This window comes from Bacillus rossius, chromosome 12 (genome assembly GCF_032445375.1).
Source record: "Bacillus rossius redtenbacheri isolate Brsri chromosome 12, Brsri_v3, whole genome shotgun sequence".
Classification (NCBI taxonomy): Eukaryota; Metazoa; Arthropoda; class Insecta; order Phasmatodea; family Bacillidae; genus Bacillus; species Bacillus rossius.
The window spans coordinates 31,010,598-31,031,496 of NC_086339.1; the positions used below are offsets into that span (position 1 = coordinate 31,010,598).

Below are 20,899 nucleotides of genomic sequence, written 5' to 3' on the forward strand. Positions count from 1 at the left end.
ACGTGATGTCCCGTTCGTGAGGAGCAAGACCCGGAAATTACCGTGTAAACGAAGGCGAAAAATCCAGTCCGCAACAGAACTCCGCGACCCGTAAACTACCGGAGAAAACACGCACGCGAGAGAAGTGACTGACTGTACGCCGCGACTGAATGACACGATGACACACCTAAATGACCGCACGACTGTGACAGAGGAATCACTTCCTCTCGGCAATGCATGAACTGCAGCGAGACACCGCGCCCATTCTCACCGTCTCGGAGAGCTCTCATAGACACGTCTGTCGCCTCCTGAGTCCAGCTGCCGACTGCCTCCCTCCCCGCCTCGCGCGACCCAGCGTCCGCGTCCCACCCCTCCTCGCGAGCCCGCGGAACACGCTGATTGGTCACAGGCGGAAGCCACGGCCTTGGCGCCCGGTGAACACGTGAGAACTTATTCTACATAACATTTCATACAATATAATAAACTATTTACAATAAAGAAAACACGACCCTTCAAATAATAATATAAACAATTTACAAATAAGAATATTTCTTATGTATTTTACATTAAACTTCCTCTAGCGTGCGAATCTCCCCCCCCCCCCCTTCCCTAGCCGCACTGCACATCGGCGCACACGCAACACAGGGCAGGAGAAGGCGTTGGCGCGGCATAACGGGCTGCGAGAGCTGGGTCGGCACTTGGGTCGACGTCAAATGCCCCCCCTCCCACGAGACCGTTATGCTCACCAACGTATCTCATTTACTCACACGTCACTGCACTGGGGGGTAAGGTAAATACATGCACACCCTGATTAGGGAGGGGTGTAGTGTGTTGGTCCCACACGCAGAAAGGTAACCAGTGCTGTATACTAAACCGGGGTGCCGCGTCCCTTTGCTGTGCCACAGCCATTTGGTAACATTCGTAATCCCCCAAGTACGCGGGGGCCCTCTGTGCCCGTGTGGGGTGAGAGTCTGTCATCGGCTCTGCTCCAGCTGGTGGGGAAGGGGTAGCCTTAGGGGTGGATGTGAAGATTTTGCCAGTCCCCTGGCTCGGGGAGGTAGGAACCTCTCGCTGAATGGGGGTTGCCGGCTCATCCGCCTCTACCTCATATGTCCCCTCCCAGTGTTCCCCCTCGTTTGACCACCACCTCCGCCCCGCCTTCCGTTGCTCTTGCCGTGGGTAGCGTCTCTCCTCCGTCTCCTCCCCCTCAGAGTCAGGCTCCGTCACCGTCATAGTGAATGTTGAACTCGTCAGACTAATGTCCAGTGGCCAGCGTGGGGCCCATGTCCCCTCTGTCATCTTTTCTCCCTCAAAGTCCGGTTCCGTAACTATCATAGTGAATGTTGAGTCTGCTAGGCTCATGTCCAAGGGCCAGAGTGGGGCCCGTGTCTCCCCCTCTGTGTCGTCCCCCTCAGAGACTGGAGCGGTGGTGGTCCCGGGAAACTTTGAATCCGTTCCCGCAGTGTCTGTGCTCTCGCACGTCGTGCCCTTGTCAGTTTCGCCCCGCTTCCTCGTGTCAGACTCCGCACATGCCGCCTTCATCGTCTGTCTCCTTGTCGCGTCTGTCCTGCCCGCAGCCTGTGGTGCCAGGGCCTGAAGTGATTCTCCCCCCTTTTTGGCCGTAGGAGCTTGCCCACCCCCCCCCCCCCCCACGTCAGTGTTTTGTCCACGTCTCCTGTCCTGGTCTGGGGGTGTGTCTCCCTGTGTCACATTGGTACGTTCGGACTGCGCACGTGTCGGCGTGATGGAGTGCGGCATGATTGCACCACGCCCATTTCCTGCAGTCTGCTGGTGCCTGCGTGGAGTGGTAGGAGAGTTGGTCTGTTCTGTCCCTGCGTTTGGTGTCTGCAACAGTGGTGCCTCCCCGGCGACCTTACGCAGATCGTCTGTGTGTATTTTCGCCGGTCGCCCAATTTGTGTTTGAACCAGGTAGGACGTGGGCCCCGCCTTGCAGATGACCCGTCGAGGTCCCTGCCATTTGGGGGCCAGTCCGGCATGAAATTTCTTGGCCTTGGAGGACATTGGGTGTTGGCGAACATACACCAGGTCCCCTGGACACAGCATGTTTGGGGGCCTGCTAGACTGCGGCGTGTGGTGCTGCAGATACCTCTCCTGGTTTGCCCTGGCCTGCTCCCTGATAACTTTCAGCTTTTCCCGAAGCTCCTCTTCCCACTCCCCTTCTGTTGCTGCTGAGGCCACCCGGCACTCCCCCGGGAGGGCCAGGTTCTGCCCCTGCACCAGCTCCACGGGAGAGTACCCCGTGACAGCACTGGTACGTCGTCGTAGACAGTAGAGTAGGTTGGGGATGTGAATGTCCCATTTGCTGTGGTCGTCACCCAACCGGAGGTGAAGCTTTGCTTTAATTTCCTGATTTCGCCTCTCGGTCGGGTTCGCCCTGGGGTGATATGTGGGGGTGGTGTGGTGCTGCACACCCCACCTCCCACACGCTTCCTTCCATCTGTGGCCTCGAAACTGACATCCGTTGTCACTGAGCAGTACCTCCGGATACCCAAACTGAGGAAACACTTCCCCTTCCAGCAAGGACACCAAGGTGCCGGACCTCACATTTGAGGTGGGGTAAGCCTCCACCCACCTGGTAAACAAGTCTGTCACCACTACCAAAAAATTTTTCCCTCTGGTGGTCCTGGGGTAAGGGCCCATTATATTAAGTGCAATGGTCTGGAAAGCCTTTTGGGGCCGGCGGGGGCGCTGGGGCTCTTCCCCCTCCGTCCTCCTCACCTTCCGCTGTTGACATGTGTGGCACTGCCTGACGTATTTCCTGATGTCGCTTGTCACCCCGGGCCAATAGAATGATTGCCTCAAGGCCTCCAGGGTCTGCTCGGCCCCGGGATGTCCTGCGAGTGTGTGGTCGTGGAAAAAATGTACAACCTCAGCCCGCGCCCCTGCTGGTACCTGGGTACACCACCTTTCCATGTTGCCCGGTACCCGGGTCTGTAACACCCCTTCCAGGCAGCGCTGGAACGGCATGACGCGTTCGCTGCACTCCGCCACTGCTGCCTGCGTATCTGCGTCACCCAGCTGAGCCTGATGCACTGCCTGAAAGAGGGCATCCAGCGTGTTTGTGGGACTCGGGTCGGGCAAGGGCTCTGGCTGTGTCACTGTCACTAGGGTAGCTGGCTCGGGAACCACCTCGCCCGCCCGCCGGCGGTCCTGTGGGGGCACCAGGTCCTCCCAGCTCCCCTCGTCCTCGTACTTCGTGTGTGGTTCGGGATGCCGGGACAGCTCGTCTGCTAACTGGTTGGCTTTCCCCGGGACATTCTCTACATGAAAGTCATAGTTTTGTAACGCCATGGCCCACCTGGTGAACTTAGACTTCCTTCCCTGCATTGTGTCAAGCCACTTTAAGCACTGACTATCTGTGCGCAATGTGAATGATCTCCCCTCTAGATGGTGCCGGTAGCGGCCTACCGCCCACACCACGGCCAAGCACTCTTGTTTATTCACGTCATACCTGCGTGCTGCTGGGCCGAACTTCGCACTCGCGTACTCAATGACCCGTCGCTCGCCATCGGGTCCCAGCTGATACAGGACGGCCCCCATACCGACCTGACTTGCGTCCGTCTGCAAGTACAGGGGCTTGTCCGGCCGCAAACGTGCCAGGGTATGACTCTCCCTGAACAGGCGCTTGACCGTATTCAGGGCGTGGTCGGCCTCCGCCGTCCAGCGATACTTAGTCTGAAGGCTTCCATGAGCTTCATAGGAAAGTGTCAACAGGTGAAGTACATTCATGTGAACCTTCAACTGCGTGTAGCACTATCCTTAAAAAACTAAAATAAATTAAGCTGAGTAAACAGTGTTCAAAAGGGTAATCTAATAAATTATAGCCAAGGATGGATGCAAAGGTTAAATTAGCAAGTAATGAAATTAATACATTTCGTTTAATCCTGGGCAAAAGCCTCACGTAAATCCTTGTACAAATTCATCATTCTTTCACATACAATTGTAATACTGAGTATTTATTAATACTGATAGCAAGAAAAAGCAGCGGTACAAATGCCACGGCAAAATACGTGAACGCATATCTATGTTCTCTTTAAGATTAAATACTTGATAGAATACATGATAGAAATTTGATAGATACTTGATGGATAGAAAATTTTACAATTAAGTTAACGCTTACACACAGGGATAATGAATGTCGTAAACACAGTCAAATGCCTCATTAGAGAATACAAAAAAAAACGTTAAATGAACATGCAGGCGACGCGGCCTAACCTACACTAGGTGGTATAAAGCTTACTGTAAAGCATGATAAAGCATGATATAAAAAGAAAACTCACAAATTAATACATTAAATACATTACGTAAAAACAAGAGTGAAGACATGACGGGGAGAAACGTCAAACAAACTATACGTGGTATTAACACAAAAACGAGCAAGGTAAAAAAAAAGAGATGCCAAATAGAATTTGGAAGGTGACGGCCGAAATAAGAATTTATAGTACAGCTATTACCAAGTACCGATTACATGACTGTAAGGGTCACCACCTTACAAAACACTTAAGTGCATTCTCCCCGCTGTCACACTCTCTCTCTAAAGCAATTAACTGACTACATGCTTAAATCAGCACCGCACGACCAGCACTGACTGTGTGCTAACGAACAAGAAGAACTTTCAAGGCAATACATCTAGTTTTAAGTAAGAAAGAGGGCACCACGCGCATGCGCAGACACCTCACGAGGGGAAATCAGACACAGCACTAGACTCAGTGAGGGGGGGGGGGGAAAGTAGGAAGGGAAGGAGCGCCGAAGTCCGCCGCGCGGCGCGAAGTTCAAATGACGCGCACCGACCACTTCAACTAGCCTCGCCAACCAAGTCACAAGGACACGAGCTGGAACTGCAGGTCCGGTCACAACACTCTTGAAGTAACTCAAATGTCAAGTCAACACAATATCTATGTGTGTACAATAACAAAAGTGTATCTAACTGACAATTTCTTGAAGTGAGTTCAACACATTTCTATGTGTACACAAATACAAACGACGATTCTAAATAACAATTTCTTGAAGTGAGTTCAACACATTTCTATGTGTATACAATAACAAACAATGTTTCTAAATAACAATTTCTTGAAGTGAGTTCATGACTGGAATAATTTTCCGTGTAAGACACCTAGTATGGAATCTCAGTGTATCCACTGAAATAAAGAGTCTTCAGCGTTTCCACTGAAATAAAGACTCTTCAGCATTTCCACTGAAATAAAGACTCTTCAGCGTTTCCACTGAAATAAAGACTCTTCAGCGTTTCCACTGAAATAAAGACTCTTCAGCGCTGAAGAGAAAGTTTAGAGTACGGGACGTCCCTAATAAATTCAATATCGAACAGCATCTTCGTCATCCCAGAGTAGCAGGAACAGCATGCCTTCACCCAGCGCGAACCCAGGGCAAGAACGGCGGGCGTCCCCACCGCCTGCCCACGCTCGGCGCCTGGCAGGCAGGGCCCTCCGAAGCAGCCACTGCAGAAGAGTCAGTCTCCGCACGCGTCACGGCCCCTCACGGGCAGGAGACGGCGGCGACTCCATGCCACCGCTCCTCATCGGTGACGTGACGGCGACCAACGTCCCAGCAAGCAAGTGACCATGCAGACACGACGAACCCGGCGGGCAGCTGCGGTCACGGTATCTCGGGCAGGGCGAGGAGCGTCGGGTGCGCTGCGGCGCGAAGTCCTCTTCTGGGCGTGGCGGGAGCATCGGTGGGAGGAAAGGGAAAAAACAAGAAGAGAAGGAAACACGAACAGTCAAACAAAAACAAAAAAACTAAGTCTAAAAAAAAAGAAAAAAAAATAATTATTGATGAAATTTCTTTAATTGACCCACATGGGCCTTTTTATATTTTCTAGAACCAGAAGGGTTACGCAATAGGACCGTGTTGTCTCCCAAAAATTTATCAATCACGAATGGCCCAACAAAAGCAGAAATCAATTTTGAATTAGCATTATCAGCCAGTTTTGGCAATTTAAAATTCTTTAAGAGAACCAAGTCATTAACAGCAAAACCATGTGGTCTCCGCGTAGCATTATAAGAGGCGGCTACAGCCTCGCGGGCCCTCTTAAGATTACAACTCACATCGTCAAGCATGGCCTCCAGGGAACCACTGTCAGAGGCGAGTTCCAGAGGCGGCAGTCCCCAGGAGTTAAGCAAGGGATGGGTCAACTCACGGCCCATGAAGGGAATGGAAGGGGGAAATCCTGTCACCATATGGACAGCAGAATTAAACGCCACGTTGATGAATTCAAGGTCACTGTCCCACAATGACTGATCATCCCTGTAATAAGCAGTAAGAGTGGCTTTAAGCACCTTGTTTACACGTTCAGACTGATTACCGTGGGGGCAATAGGGACTACTGTAAATGGGTTTAATAGCCCATTCAAAACACATATCCTTAAATAATACAGACCGGAAGTAACGGGCATTATCACAGGTTATCATAGCAGGAGCACCAAAATATTTCCACACTTGCTCTCTTAAGGCTTTAACAATACTAATCGCCTTCATATTTTTTAAGGGGAGTAACAACACAAATTTGGAAAAGATATCCAGAACCACTAGAATGCAAATATTTCCCTTTTTGGAGCGTGTAAGGGGCCCAAAAATATCCATATGCAGAACGTGCCATGGAGCAACCGGGGGATCTGCACAATACAGACCAACCTTGGCACGTTGCGGGGGTTTAGAAACCTGACAGTCAACACAGGACCTCACGTGGTGACGCACGTCTGCTCGTAGTTCGGGCCAAGCCAGATGCGCGCTGATGCGGCAGAACGTTTTTTCGATACCCAAGTAAGCACCCAACAATGAGTCATGAAAGTACTTAAGAACCATCGGACGAAGGGAGGCAGGGACCACTGCCTTCCTCTGCTTGCCTGACTTCCCTGTGTAATAAATTACACCTTGTTCCTCTATGTAGGGCGTAACAGTGCCATGATGCAAATCCCTACGTATGTGAACGCACAGCGGGTCATCCTTCTGACAATCACGGATACTAAGAAAAGACTGGGAAAACCTTGCACACCACGGCACTAATTGGCTCAGAACAGGATACTGGCAAGGCACTGGTGTCAAACTCCTCAGGGGTAAACATCCGTGACAACGTGTCCGCTACCACATTGTCACTACCCTTAAGATGGTGTAGCTTAAAGTTAAAACGGGACAGCCGTAACACCCAGCGCCCTAATTTTCCTAGCTGGTTAGGGTGGTTAAATAACCAGCTAAGTGCCTGATTGTCAGTGTACAGGTCAAATTCCTGACAGTCCAGGTACGAGGCGAACTTCTCAACGCCGAACAAGCATGCAAGCGCCTCCTTCTCATACACGCCGAGACGCCTTTCTCCGTCTGTCAACGATCGGCTAGCATAAGCTATGGGACGTAATCTATCATTTTCGAGGTGACCCAGGATGGCTCCTAGAGCAATGCTAGACGCATCGACCTGAAGTGCGAACCTACGCTGAAAATCCGGAAGGATCAAAACGGGAGGAGAAGAGACAAGGGCCTTAAGATTATCAAAGGCTTTCTGTTGTGCGTCACCCCATTCAAAGGCTGTGTTTTTCTTGCGCAGCTTATTCAACGGACCACAGACCGCAGCATAGTCCGGTATAAAGCGTGCATAGTAACCTGTCATGCCTAGGAATCTCTGAATTCCCTTGACGTTTTTAGGGGGCGGAAAATTAACTATGGGTAAAACCTTGTCAGGGTCCATAATGAGCTTTCCCTTAGAAATAATGTAACCAAGGAACTTAACATGGTCCTGGGCCAAACGAAGTTTGTCAGGATTAACAGTTAACCCAGCCGCTCGAAGACGGTCAAACACCTGAGTTAGATGTTGTTTGTGCTCTTCTAAGCTAGTGCTATAAACAATAATATCATCAATATAGTTAAAGACAAATGTATACTTTAAATCAGAAAGAATATGGTCCAGCACGCAGCTCATGGCCTGACTACCAAATGAAACTCCCATGGGCACCCTATTAAACTGAAATTGTCCCCAAGGGGTAGAAAATGCGGTGTATTTACAACAATCAGGGTGCAAGAGGATTTGATGGAAACTGGCGTTCAAATCGATGACGGAAAAAATGGCTGCCTCTCCTAGGTGTTGTAGAGCGCTCTCTACCGTCGGTAATTCGTAAGAGTCCTGAATGACCTTATCGTTTAGAGATTTGAAGTTGTGAACCAAGCGAAATTCTCCAGCCTCCTTTTTAGGAACTAGAAAAGTAGGCGAGCTAAAATCAGAAATAGATGGGGCAATGACCCCAGCTTCCATGAGGCGATCGACAATAATCTTCATTTTTTGTAGTTTAGGGGGTGATACTCTGTGGCCTTTGGCCTTAACAGGCGTGCGATCCTTTAAATAAAACTTGTAGGGCAATACATCACACCTACCTATACGACTGTTTATTACGTCAGGATAACGACTAAAAACGTCCGAAATCAGAGAGTCTCTGAAGGTCACGTCACTCGTGTCAGGACAAGACATGACTTCAGGGGCGGCATTCTGCAGAATTAATTTAATTTTTAATGAAGGGTGAAAGCCAAAAACAAGATGCTGATTAGCCACGTCAATCAAACAACGAGTTTTCCCCAGAAAATATAGACCAAGGATAAGTGAATGACACAAACCAGGAATAACGTAAAAATGCCAGTTCCAGGAAAATCCGGCAATTTTAATGTGAAGCTCAACTGTCATGTTAGCGCGTACTACTTCTCCGTTAGCTACACAAATAATGATGTCAGGGCACGTAGTCACACGGCTCTGCAATGCAGGAAATTTATTACATAAGGAATCAAAAAAATCAGCATACAACAAAGAACGAGTGGCTCCGGAATCTACTAAAGCCGGAACAATATCACTAAACAAATTAACATGAACAAAATTGTAAAATTTATGAAAGGCGGCTTTTCTCTGACGACGATCGCGGCGACCGCTCATACGCCCGATCGGGGCCCGTTTCCCGGACACTGATTCCTATAGTGCCCTGCGCGGTTGCACCTAAAGCATTTGCGTAAATCGCGGCTCACAGCGGGCTGCGTGCACTCAGACACCGCGTGACCGAACTTTCCGCAGTTGGCACACCTAGACCGGCTGGCCTTAAGGCCAGGCGCATTAGTGGGAGGGGGGCGCCTGTCGGTAGCGCGGCCGGAGCCGACAAGGGGCTCGGTTACACTAACCGCACAATCAACGAGCTGCGGCGCGCGCGTAGCACGAGCGGACTGAGAATAAACATTCACAGGAGGCTGAAATTCTAAGTTTTTGGGCTTATAAAACCGCGATGTAGATGAAATGGGGAATTCCTCCTTATATTTTCTAACTGCAAGCAAGCGATTCTCCATTTCAGAGCTCCACTTGCGTAAAGCATTCAAAGTTGTAGGAGGACTAAGCATGGCGCTATGTTGAAGCACAAGCGGAGAGACATTCCCTAATATAGTTTGAACTAACTCAGTTTCTGTGAGGTTTAAATTAAGAACGGCGGCATAATTGGCCACGGAATTAATAAACTGAAGAGTGGGCTCGTTAGGCAATTGAAACCTAAATACTAAGTCCCGTTTACAGCTCTCAAGTACACGTGGAGGACAGGCAAATTGCAAAACTGAGCTCTTGAACTGAGCAAAAGAAAGATTCTGAGTAATTGCATCAGTAAGTAATTGCAGTAATGTGGCTCCACAGAGACTCAGCAGGGCCTTTAACAATTCTGCCTCACTAACTAATTTCAGCCCTTCAAGACGTGATGCCGCGCTTAAAAAATCCAAAACAGCTCGTGGCTCGCAGCTATCAAGCCGAGGAAGAAGCTTGAGGTTGGAAAAAAATATTTTTGAATTAAATTTTGAGTTCAAGGCGGGGCCAGAAGGGGGTGGGAACTGCCGAGACGGTACCTCATCCGCCGACTCCCAGGAGTTACGAACATGCTGGACGAGTAGGCTCCTCAAAACAGCAAAAGTAGCGCCCTCCTCGAAGGAAACGCCCTCCTCGGAGAGGATTTGAACCAGCTCGTCACGGCGCAGACGATACACCCATCCCGTGACCGGTGACCCCATGGTGCATGCAAGACAAAAGAGAAAAACAAACACTTTAGTGCTCAGCATAACAGAGCAGAGTTGCGCAGTTGAAGGCTTCCGTGAGCTTCATAGGAAAGTGTCAACAGGTGATGTACATTCACGTGAACCTTCAACTGCGTGTAGCACTATCCTTAAAAAACTAAAATAAATTAAGCTGAGTAAACAGTGTTCAAAAGGGTAATCTAATAAATTATAGCCAAGGATGGATGCAAAGGTTAAATTAGCAAGTAATGAAATTAATACATTTCGTTTAATCCTGGGCAAAAGCCTCACGTAAATCCTTGTACAAATTCATCATTCTTTCACATACAATTGTAATACTGAGTATTTATTAATACTGATAGCAAGAAAAAGCAGCGGTACAAATGCCACGGCAAAATACGTGAACGCATATCTATGTTCTCTTTAAGATTAAATACTTGATAGAATACATGATAGAAATTTGATAGATACTTGATGGATAGAAAATTTTACAATTAAGTTAACGCTTACACACAGGGATAATGAATGTCGTAAACACAGTCAAATGCCTCATTAGAGAATACAAAAAAAAACGTTAAATGAACATGCAGGCGACGCGGCCTAACCTACACTAGGTGGTATAAAGCTTACTGTAAAGCATGATAAAGCATGATATAAAAAGAAAACTCACAAATTAATACATTAAATACATTACGTAAAAACAAGAGTGAAGACATGACGGGGAGAAACGTCAAACAAACTATACGTGGTATTAACACAAAAACGAGCAAGGTAAAAAAAAAGAGATGCCAAATAGAATTTGGAAGGTGACGGCCGAAATAAGAATTTATAGTACAGCTATTACCAAGTACCGATTACATGACTGTAAGGGTCACCACCTTACAAAACACTTACGTGCATTCTCCCCGCTGTCACTCTCTCTCTCTAAAGCAATTAACTGACTACATGCTTAAATCAGCACCGCACGACCAGCACCGACTGTGTGCTAACGAACAAGAAGAACTTTCAAGGCAATACATCTAGTTTTAAGTAAGAAAGAGGGCGCCACGCGCATGCGCGGACACCTCACGAGGGGAAATCAGACACAGCACTAGACGCAGAGAGGGGGGGGGGGAAAGTAGGAAGGGAAGGAGCGCCGAAGTCCGCCGCGCGGCGCGAAGTTCAAATGACGCGCACCGACCACTTCAAGTCTTGGGCGATAACAAGTCTGTCATAGGGGCTGTGACTGAGGCAAAATAGGGAATGAAAGTCCTTAACCAGTTAAGCAGACCTAGCAGCCGCTGCAGCTGCTTCCTCGTTCGGGGGGCTTGTTTCATGGCGATCAGGTCAAGATGCTCTGGGAGAGGCCTGCACCCCTCCGTGTTGACCAGGTGTCCCAAAAACTGAAGCTCCCTCGCCCCCAGATGGCACTTGTGCGGTGCGCAGATCAGCCCATGCCTCACCAGCCGCTCGAGGACCATGGCCAAGTGATGTGCATGGTCCCCCCACGTTCGTGACCAGATGATCACGTCGTCCAGGTAGGCCGTGACAAACTTGCCAACGAACCCGTCCAGGACGCGGACCATCATGGCCTGGAACATCGCGGGGGCATCCATCAGCCCGAACGGCATGACGCAGAACTGGAACCTGCGGCCGTCGGAAGCAGTGAAGGCTGTCTTTGGGCGGTCTGCTGGGCGGAGAGGCACTTGCCAATATCCCGACTTCAAATCGAGGGATGAAAAGATGATGGCATCGCCAAGACCCGCCAGAGCGTCTGTGATATTTATTAACGGAGGTGGGGCCGGAATGGTGACAGAATTTATGGCTTTAAAATTAACACAAAACCTCAATATCCCATCCTTTTTCCGTGCCATGACGACCCGGCTGTTATAGGGCCCCTCGCTAGGCTCGATAATGCCGTTCTGGAGCATTTCATCAATCTGCTCCTGAATGACCTGTCGTTCCTTGGTTCCAAAGCCATGAGGTTTGACAAAAATCGGGGTGTGTGGTTTGGTTGGAATACTATGTTCCGCTACCGTGGTCCGCCTCAGCAAATCAGTGGTGGCGAATACCCCCGGCTGCTGGGCTAGCACGTCCTCGAACAGCTCCTGGTACTCCTGTGGAACCTCATTGCGGATTTCCGCGAGTCTGATAGGTGTGTGGGGAACTGGGGTTTGTGGGCGGCCGACGCAGTACACCGTTCTGCGGCCCTGCCTTCCCACATGTAGCTTACCCTCACTGACGTCGATGCTCGCCTCCTCCTGGATCAGCCACGGGAGGCCTAAGATCACGTCCTCCCGTAAGTTCCGCATCACTAGACAGGTGGTCCGACTGCACTGGTCACATATCTCGATGTTTACCTGGGCGCGCCCAGACGTGGGCACGCAGGCTCCCTCCGTTGCTAGCAGGACTTCTTCCCGCTCCGGCTGACAGCTCCCCTCCTCCACCAGGTGAGCTGCGACGTAGGAATGGGTAGCCGCCGTGTCCACCAGGGCGTGGATGGGTAGCCCATTCAGGCGGACAGGCACTCGCAGAAGTGCTGCCCAGCCTGCCCAGGCTGGCTGGCTCTGCCTCGCGCGCCGCTTGCACTGCTGCTGCCACTGATAGGGCCTGGACGTCGCCAGGTGACGTGGCGTGGGGGGCAGTGGCCCTTGCTGCGTTGCTGCTGCTGCGCGGGGTGTCTGCCACAGCCATCCACGCCAAGTTGGTTGGCGGGGACAGTGGTGCTGTCGGTAGTGTCTTGGCCAGGTGTACTGTTGTCCGCATGCCGCTCCTCGTCAGGGAACTGGGGCGTATTAGGGGCGGGTCGCCCAGGCCCCGGTCACATCCAGTCAGCGCCGTGTTGTCTCTCTGTTGATCCGCCGGGCGGGAGTCCCGGGGACAGTGGCCGGCTGTGTCACTGCCCCCTACTGGGAGTTTCCCGGACTGTGTCCCTCCTGCTCCATCTTGGCCCACACGGCTGCACGAGTGGGGCACTCCCTATGCCAATGGTATTCTGTGCTGCGGCAGTACTGGCAGCGAGGTGGTCGGCCTCCTCGTTGTTCCCAGTTCGCCCGTGGTTCGTCCCCCCTGGCTGCTGTTCCTGGTCTAGGTGTCGTCGGCGTCCACGCACCGCGGCTGCTGGTCGGTGTCTGGTACGGGACTACTGCCAAAGCGTCCTCCGGTGTTACTACGTTCGCCGCTCGTGGTTCGCGGCGGGTCCTCTGATGTCCACTTCCGAGTCTACTCGCCTGTACATCTGCTTCCACCTCACGCACCCTTTCCACGATTTCCGACAAGTCCAGTCCCGTGGCACCTCGCATAAATGGCCTCAAGTCCGCCAATAAGAGTTCACAAATCACTGGCATAATAACACTAGTAGAGCCCTCTGGATCCAGGCGGTGGTAAAGATGCACCTTCTTATGAATAAAAGCTTCTACGCCCTCGCCCTCGGCCTGTCTCTCACTGTACAACATCTGTTGACAACTGACTCGTGCTGACTGCCCATCGAAACGTCTCCCAAACAATTTTACGAACTCCTCCCACTCTATTACGTAGCTTCCCGTGTCCGTCCACCACATCCATGCCCCGCCTCGTAGCTGTCCACACACATTGTCCACCCAGTTGTCCTTTGACACGTGTCGCAGCCTGGCTTTGCACACCCTGGCGAATGCCCTAGGATTCTAATGTGGTTCCCTGGCAAACTCTGGTAATGATGTCGAGTCCGGTACAAGGCGCATGGCAACTGGCAGTTGTCCGTAGTTGTCCCCACGCGTCACACTGTCCCTGGCACTGCCCGCGAACTGTCCGTCACTCGCCTCGGGAGCCTCCCCCTTCACCGCCGTGCCCCATGGACACCGACACGTCTCCTCTGTCTCCCCTCTCATGTCACTCGTCACTGGATACTTTAAGTCACACCACGCACACGTGTTTCCCGTGTTCCATGCCGCCGATAACATGTTCTCCTTTTCACGGTTGTTATCTCCGCGTTCCAGGCTCGCCTGACACTTTCCCTCCCGGCTGAAGTTACGCGGTATCTCCGCCACCTTATCGCTCAACCGATCCCGGCGTGAGACGCGCCGTAATACAAGCCGACTCGTTATCTTGCGCTCCGCGCCGCTCTGTCGCGCCGCTCCATCGCGCCGACTTCCTCTGCACCTGCGCGCCTTCCTTCCTGTCCCGTGGCGTACGTGACCTGCACTTTCACTGTCTTTACCAGATTTACCCAAATTTGAAAATTTTTGAAACTTTGAAAAATTTTAACTTTTGAATATTTAAAAAGTTTGAAAGTTTGAAAATTTTAAAATGTTTGATAGGCCACCAAGTTGGGCGACACTTGTCGTCGCCTGGCCGACTAGCCCCTGAATGATAGTATTTTGCCGGCTACTCAGTGTTCGGTAGAGAGGGGTTCGGGCTGCGTGGCCCAGGGACTAAGTCACCAGGATAGCAATTGATACACTCAAAGACAGTTTCTAGGTTCTTTATATACGGAAAATCAAACCCTTTACAAGAAGCTGCTACGTTCCCGCCTGTGACCGATCCTGTAGGGCGGAGCCCGGTTCCGCGCACTGTTGCTGTATGGGAAAATGAGTGATCTCCCGTTCGTGAGGAGCAAGACCCGGAAATTACCGTGTAAACAAAGGCGAAAAATCCAGTCCGCAACAGAACTCCGCGACCCGTAAACTACCGGAGAAAACACGCACGCGAAAGAAGTGACTGACTGTACGCCGCGACTGAATGACACAATGACACACCTAAATGACCGCACGACTGTGACAGAGGAATCACTTCCTCTCGGCAATGCATGAACTGCAGCGAGACACCGCGCCCGTTCTCACCGTCTCGGAGAGCTCTCGTAGACACGTCTGTTGCCTCCTGAGTCCAGCTGCCGACTGCCTCCCTCCCCGCCTCGCGCGACCCAGCGCCCACGTCCCACCCCTCCTCGCGAGCCCGCGGAACACGCTGATTGGTCACAGGCGGAAGCCATGGCCTTGGTGCCCGGTGAACACGTGAGAACTTATTCTACATAACATTTCATACAATACAATAAACTATTTACAATAAAGAATACACGACCCTTCAAATAATAATATAAACAATTTACAAATAAGAATATTTCTTATGTATTTTACATTAAACTTCCTCTAGCGTGCGAATCTCCCCCCCCCCCCCCCCCCCTTATCTAGTCGCACTGCACATCGGCGCACACGCAACACAGGGCAGGAGAAGGCGTTGGCGCGGCATAACGGGCTGCGAGAGCTGGGTCGGCACTTGGGTCGACGTCAAATATTTCCAAAGATTGGGAAAGAATACATATTTACATTAGCCAGTCAAGTGTGGAACTTTTTTTCCCCATTTTTGTTTCATTGATTGTCACATACCAGTATGGCGGACGTTTATTTATATTTGTAATCGAGGTTCTAACCTGCTTTTATTAACAACTGTAATTAAGCTGTTTTTAAAAAAAATTATTACTGATTTTTACGTTCATATATATTAAAAGTCCAGAACAAATCTTCATAAATCAAATGAATTGATGTAAGTTGTAAGTTGAAATTTTTCTACAATTTAACATGTAGTACTCTGAAATCCACCTTCCCTTTTGAGTGACCTCATGCTCCATCTATAAATTTCCCGAATCTCTGTAATATTCCGCAATCTATAAATACTAATTTTCTATTTTGAACTATTGTAACAGAGATTCTAATATTCTGGTACGCAATGTACATAATTGCAAATATTGCGCACTATACATTTATATGTTGAAGTTGGGCATACCGAAGGGGCAAATCAGTAGTTGGGAAAATGTCGGGAAAATGGGAAATACACGCAATTTTGTTTACACTATATCTATTGTGCATTCCACGGTGAAAGAAAAATAATTTAGGCGTTTCGTGATAGTTAGAAATTTGCAGAAAAAAATAGATTTGATTTAATTTTGGGTTTGTTGGTGCTTAATGGATCTGTTCCGATGTACATTAATGGTTACATTGAATTATTCGGCAATCCTACAGATTATGGTAGTTACCTTGATTAAATGAATACATATATCTGTCGTACAGTCCATGTCATAATAGGGGAATTTTCTATAATAGGTGCTCTTCCAAAAGAAAATTTGTATAAACTTCAGAAAGTTATAGGTTAGAGTTCCTTTCATTAAATTGGATGATTCTGTAAATCAATAGTTTGAAGATAGTTAACCATTTTGAACAGTTACTACATTAAAATGCTTTAAAAATGTTGAAACTTTTTTAACATTTAAAATTTTGTAAAAGATGGGAACAGTTAGGTTAGCATCACTTAAAATATTGTAATATGGACGTTTGGATAGGTTAGATTAGTGACATTTAAATATGTAATAAAGTGACGACAGTCGTCGTACCCTCCCAGATGCAGAGGCCGTACCTGTCCACCGACGTGGTCCTAAGGGAGGTTTGTCCCCCCAGTGCACCGTCTGTGAAGTGCTACGGACAGGGACGCACCCGCGTGCGCCCTAGCACATAGGCGTGCGCAGGACTTCAGTATTGGTGGTGCCAGATTACACAATAGCCCTGTCATTCACGGACCCCGAGCCTAAAGCGGGGGGTCCGGGGGTCCTCCCCCGGAAAAATTTGGATTTGAAAGAGCAAAATGGTGCTATTTAAGGTGTTTCCGAACAAAAACATTAAATGCACAGATGTAAAAATTTTAACATTTTTTATGAGGAACTATGGCTTTGAACGTTATAATCACCAGGAAAACTACTAAACTATTTACAGTTTCAAGCTTTGTTGAGCCATAAAGTAAACTGCACAAATTGTTTGCACGGAATTCATGCTGGTGGCTTTGAAAAACCGTACTTACATGTTTTCTGAAGACGCCAAATAAATGCTAGAAAAAACATTCTAAAATGTTAAGTTTTAAAATCAACAAATCAAGGGAGTTTTTGTAACATATCTTAAACATGTAAAATATTAAAATAATAAAAATACAAAAATAAGAGTGGGCAAAAGTTTTAACTTTTGGAATACAACAAAAATGTTTTGTCGGCGACTGCATATAAGTCATCGAGTAAGCCTATCCTTTTAACTAACTAAACTCTCTTTTTTTAAAATAAATCCTGGTGGACGGCGGCTATTATTCCGTGCGCCTGCCGAGTGGAGTGAACAGTGGACACCGAACGTGTATTCCATGTCATTCGAGGAGAACTATGACAGAGGTGCCCACCCCCCCCCCCCCCCCCAAACACTATGACTCACCCCCCCTAACCTAATGATGCCGCCCCCCCCCCCCCACCGAAATTTTTTATGCCTTTTTCTCAATGATTTACTCAATTATTTTATAATATTATACTTTTTAGTATTATATTTTATCACATTTTGCATTAATTAAAACTGATTTTCTAATAATAATTTTGATCATATCAGGTAATATTTCCATCCTGAACCGACATATGGCAAACTGCTTTTGTTGAGGAAAGTGCGGGGTTGCCAATTTGATTTACAAGATCCCTTTCAATTATCAAAGCACCATAAACGTATTTTCACATTAGAACCTATAATTACGCAAATAATATATACATTTTTCTCGTCTTTTAACCACCCCCCCCCCCCCCCCCCCCTGAAATTTTAATGACGCAGTCTGCGTCGTTACCCCCCCCTTGTGGGCACCCCTGACTATGAGAAGTATTTACATTTCAGAAGTTTCGTAGCCGCGGCCCGCGTGTACAACACAAGTAATTGCACCTGGCTTGTTTCCGTGTGCATAGTTGGTTAGATTGATAAATGATATACTGATAGTGTTATGAGCACATATCTGTAACTCGACACGATTGGAAAACATTTTTTTTGTGGAAATAATACGGATTTTTGTAAGTATGTATTATTTCTGCTTGTAAAAAACAAAATAACGTTAACCCTAATGGTGGTGCCAAGGCACCTGTGGCACCTACCGTGCGCACGCCTATGCCCTAGCATGCCAGTGGGCTTCTTTTGTGTTGTAAATAATTATGCTTATTATGTATTTTTAAATGGCCACTAGCCTCCACAATTGTGTATATTTTGTAACGTAACTAATTAATTCATGTGTAATTTCGTTTTTCTTAATTAATTACTCGCCATGTTTTTAATAATTCTGTGATTTTTCTCAAGTGCTTATGCCATGTTAGTAATGTAATCGCAGCCTGGCGCATCGCGGGGCGGGCCTCTCCCACGCCGGCCGATTTCCCCTCCCCTCCCCCGCGGCCCGCGGGCCTCGGCCTGCTAGCGGGCGGGGGACGGCAGTGATGAACAGCACGCGACCGCGAGCAGACGTGCGCTCCGCTCCGCGCTGCTCGTGAGGCGTGTTTTCTGATCTCGAAGTTCGCCGACAGTGAAACGTCACGGGTCGTCTCTGCAGCTGAGCTGCATTCGTTGCATCGCTGAACGTATTCAATCTTATGAGTTTTTCCGGGACTTCTCCAGCCTACGTCATAGGCCGTGTAAACGCATCTCCGGACCGCCGAACCACTCAGTCAGTACGAGCATTCATAGGACCTTATTTCTCTTACGTGACGGGCCGCGTACGCGCTGTACATCAATACAGAACAATTGTAACCGGAACCACTAGCTACGGGGTTACCTCCCCTATTCGTTTCGGGACGCATTATTAAGACGAGGCTTATTTCCGGGAGTCCGGGTCGCGGCGGGGAGGGCGCTCGTTCCGCGACGTGCCGGCCAGGCTGCGGCAGGTTCTCTATGCGAAAATAAAAGAGGCTCGTGGAAACGGACATTACAGAGTTATCCTTGGAGCTGCCTACCGTTCTTCCTTCTCACCTAAAATTCCCTCCAGGTCCCGTATTTTCCGGTCCCGGCCACGTTGGCCTGAACTCACCCCTCACCGACGAGAGCTACATGGGCAAAACAGGACATTTTCGCAAACAGGAAATTAGGGACCCTAGGCAGAGGGACGTCAAAAGGACAAATGGTACTCAAAAAAAACTATTTTTGTAATTTTATTTGTTTATTAAGTGATTTATTTTTATTTTTATTTATTTTTTTAAGAATGGCCCATGTACTGTATGTAGAAAGTTAGGTACCCTCAATATTACAAAACTTGGGGCATTCTTGAGACAAAAAAGGCTGAAATTCTGGGAATTTTTATTGGATGTTGCTTTTTATTTCCAATTATTTTTACTCCTAAACCTGCATCACTGTCTATCCACCAAATTATTTTTACCTTGACATTCCCTGTTAAGTTTATTATTTAAAATAATGCATAGAATGCTACAAGTTGACAGGTGTGTATTCCACACGTTCTCTACTCATAATGGGAATCATAAGAATTCTCTTCTAGAACGATAAAAATTCTCTTATGAATGCCCTTTTATTTAAGTAAGTACCTACCTGCCTAGGTAGTTACAGAATTATCATCAATATTATTTTGGGTTTTTTTTCATTCATAACTTAACTTGCTGTGTGGATTCAGATTCAGTAACACGTGTTTATGTCAGTGCTACAGATTTCTCAGTGCCCATCTGTGCCCCCCACTTATTACACACAAAAGTCATGGCTGCCAAGGGGGTTGGGGGAGGAGAGGCACCAGCAGGCCCCTGGTTGAGATTCCTGCTGATTATTTAACTGCTAGTGTTTACCCTGATAGGAAGAAAAATAAAAATATAATTCATAGAAAACCTTACAAGTAATGAAATATGTACATATCACATTTACAGCTATGTCCACAGTAATATTTACAATAATATATATATTTTTTTTAATTTTGGTGTTTGAAAAGTTGTACATTAATTAATAGGGAGGAAGATCAAAAAATTTATTAGCTCCCTGGGTCCTTTTTTCTCTCTCGATAGCCCTGCGCAGAGGATAGGAACACAGCTCATAGATCTTAAACCAGTCTGTTTAATGGTGTATAATGGCATGCCGCCACTTACTTATTGGTCGTATAGTCCTATGTAGATTTGTCGTCAACCAGGACTACGCTCTCCCTTAAGCCCGATTTGCATGTGTTTCACTCCACCACTGCATGAGGCATGCGTAAAGCTTGTGCCACATACCCTACTAATATTATTTAATTGTCTAATTACTAGCATAATTGTTAATTTTAACTTTTTATTTTTTTCACAGCCCAGTTGTCTGTTTCTCAGGTTATTAGCACAATATAGCAGCGCTATGTGAAAAAATTTCAGGAACGTGCCCTCATTTGAGCAGTTTAGTTAATATGTATATGTAAGTAATATTTTTTTAGTTCCAAGTATTTATAATTTAATCAGCAAAATATTGAAAGATTTATATTGTTGTGGTCACGGCATTTTATCAAATAGGACTAGGGATGGGCCAATCAAATTCTCAGATCCTCAAATACCACCAAATCCTTAGTATTTGAAGGATTCGATAGTTAAAGAAAAAGGCTAAAAAAAATTAATAGAAGGAATAAAGTAAATTTAAAAAAAAAACTGATAATCTCTGAAGTTTAAAAGGTCAATATTTTTCTTCATAGTACCCTGTTACCATTCCCCAAAATATTGAACTTTTAAAATGTAAGTATATAAAAAAGATTACAATATGTATTGATTCTGGAATATTAGTTCATGCATAAAACATTTAAATGGTTAAATGTTTCAACACCATATTTAATACTATTCATTTCCTATACATCATATTATTTTGGACCCTTGAGACCTAGATTCGGATTCAACAAAATTGGGATTTGACCCAACACTAAATAGGACCTAACGGTTATTTGAGATAGTACTTCCATGCGGCCATGACGCCATGACCACTGCCACAGTCTCGCTAGATCGTCGTACTTGAGGACTTGCTGTTTGCTGAACTGATCCGCCGTCCGCTTAAGTAGTTCTAAACTTTTTTTTTATTATTCTTGCGACCTACTTCGGATGGTACAAAATGTCATCATTTTGACATCATCGACAAACTGCTTTT

The 20,899-nt window shown here is 47.6% G+C and overlaps 1 protein-coding gene across 7 annotated transcripts in view; it reads left to right on the forward strand.

Moving 5' to 3' along the window:
• Positions 1-20,899, forward strand: part of LOC134537788 (protein unc-13 homolog B) — a 1,087,975-nt gene that overhangs the window by 994,612 nt on the left and 72,464 nt on the right. The window lies entirely within an intron of this gene.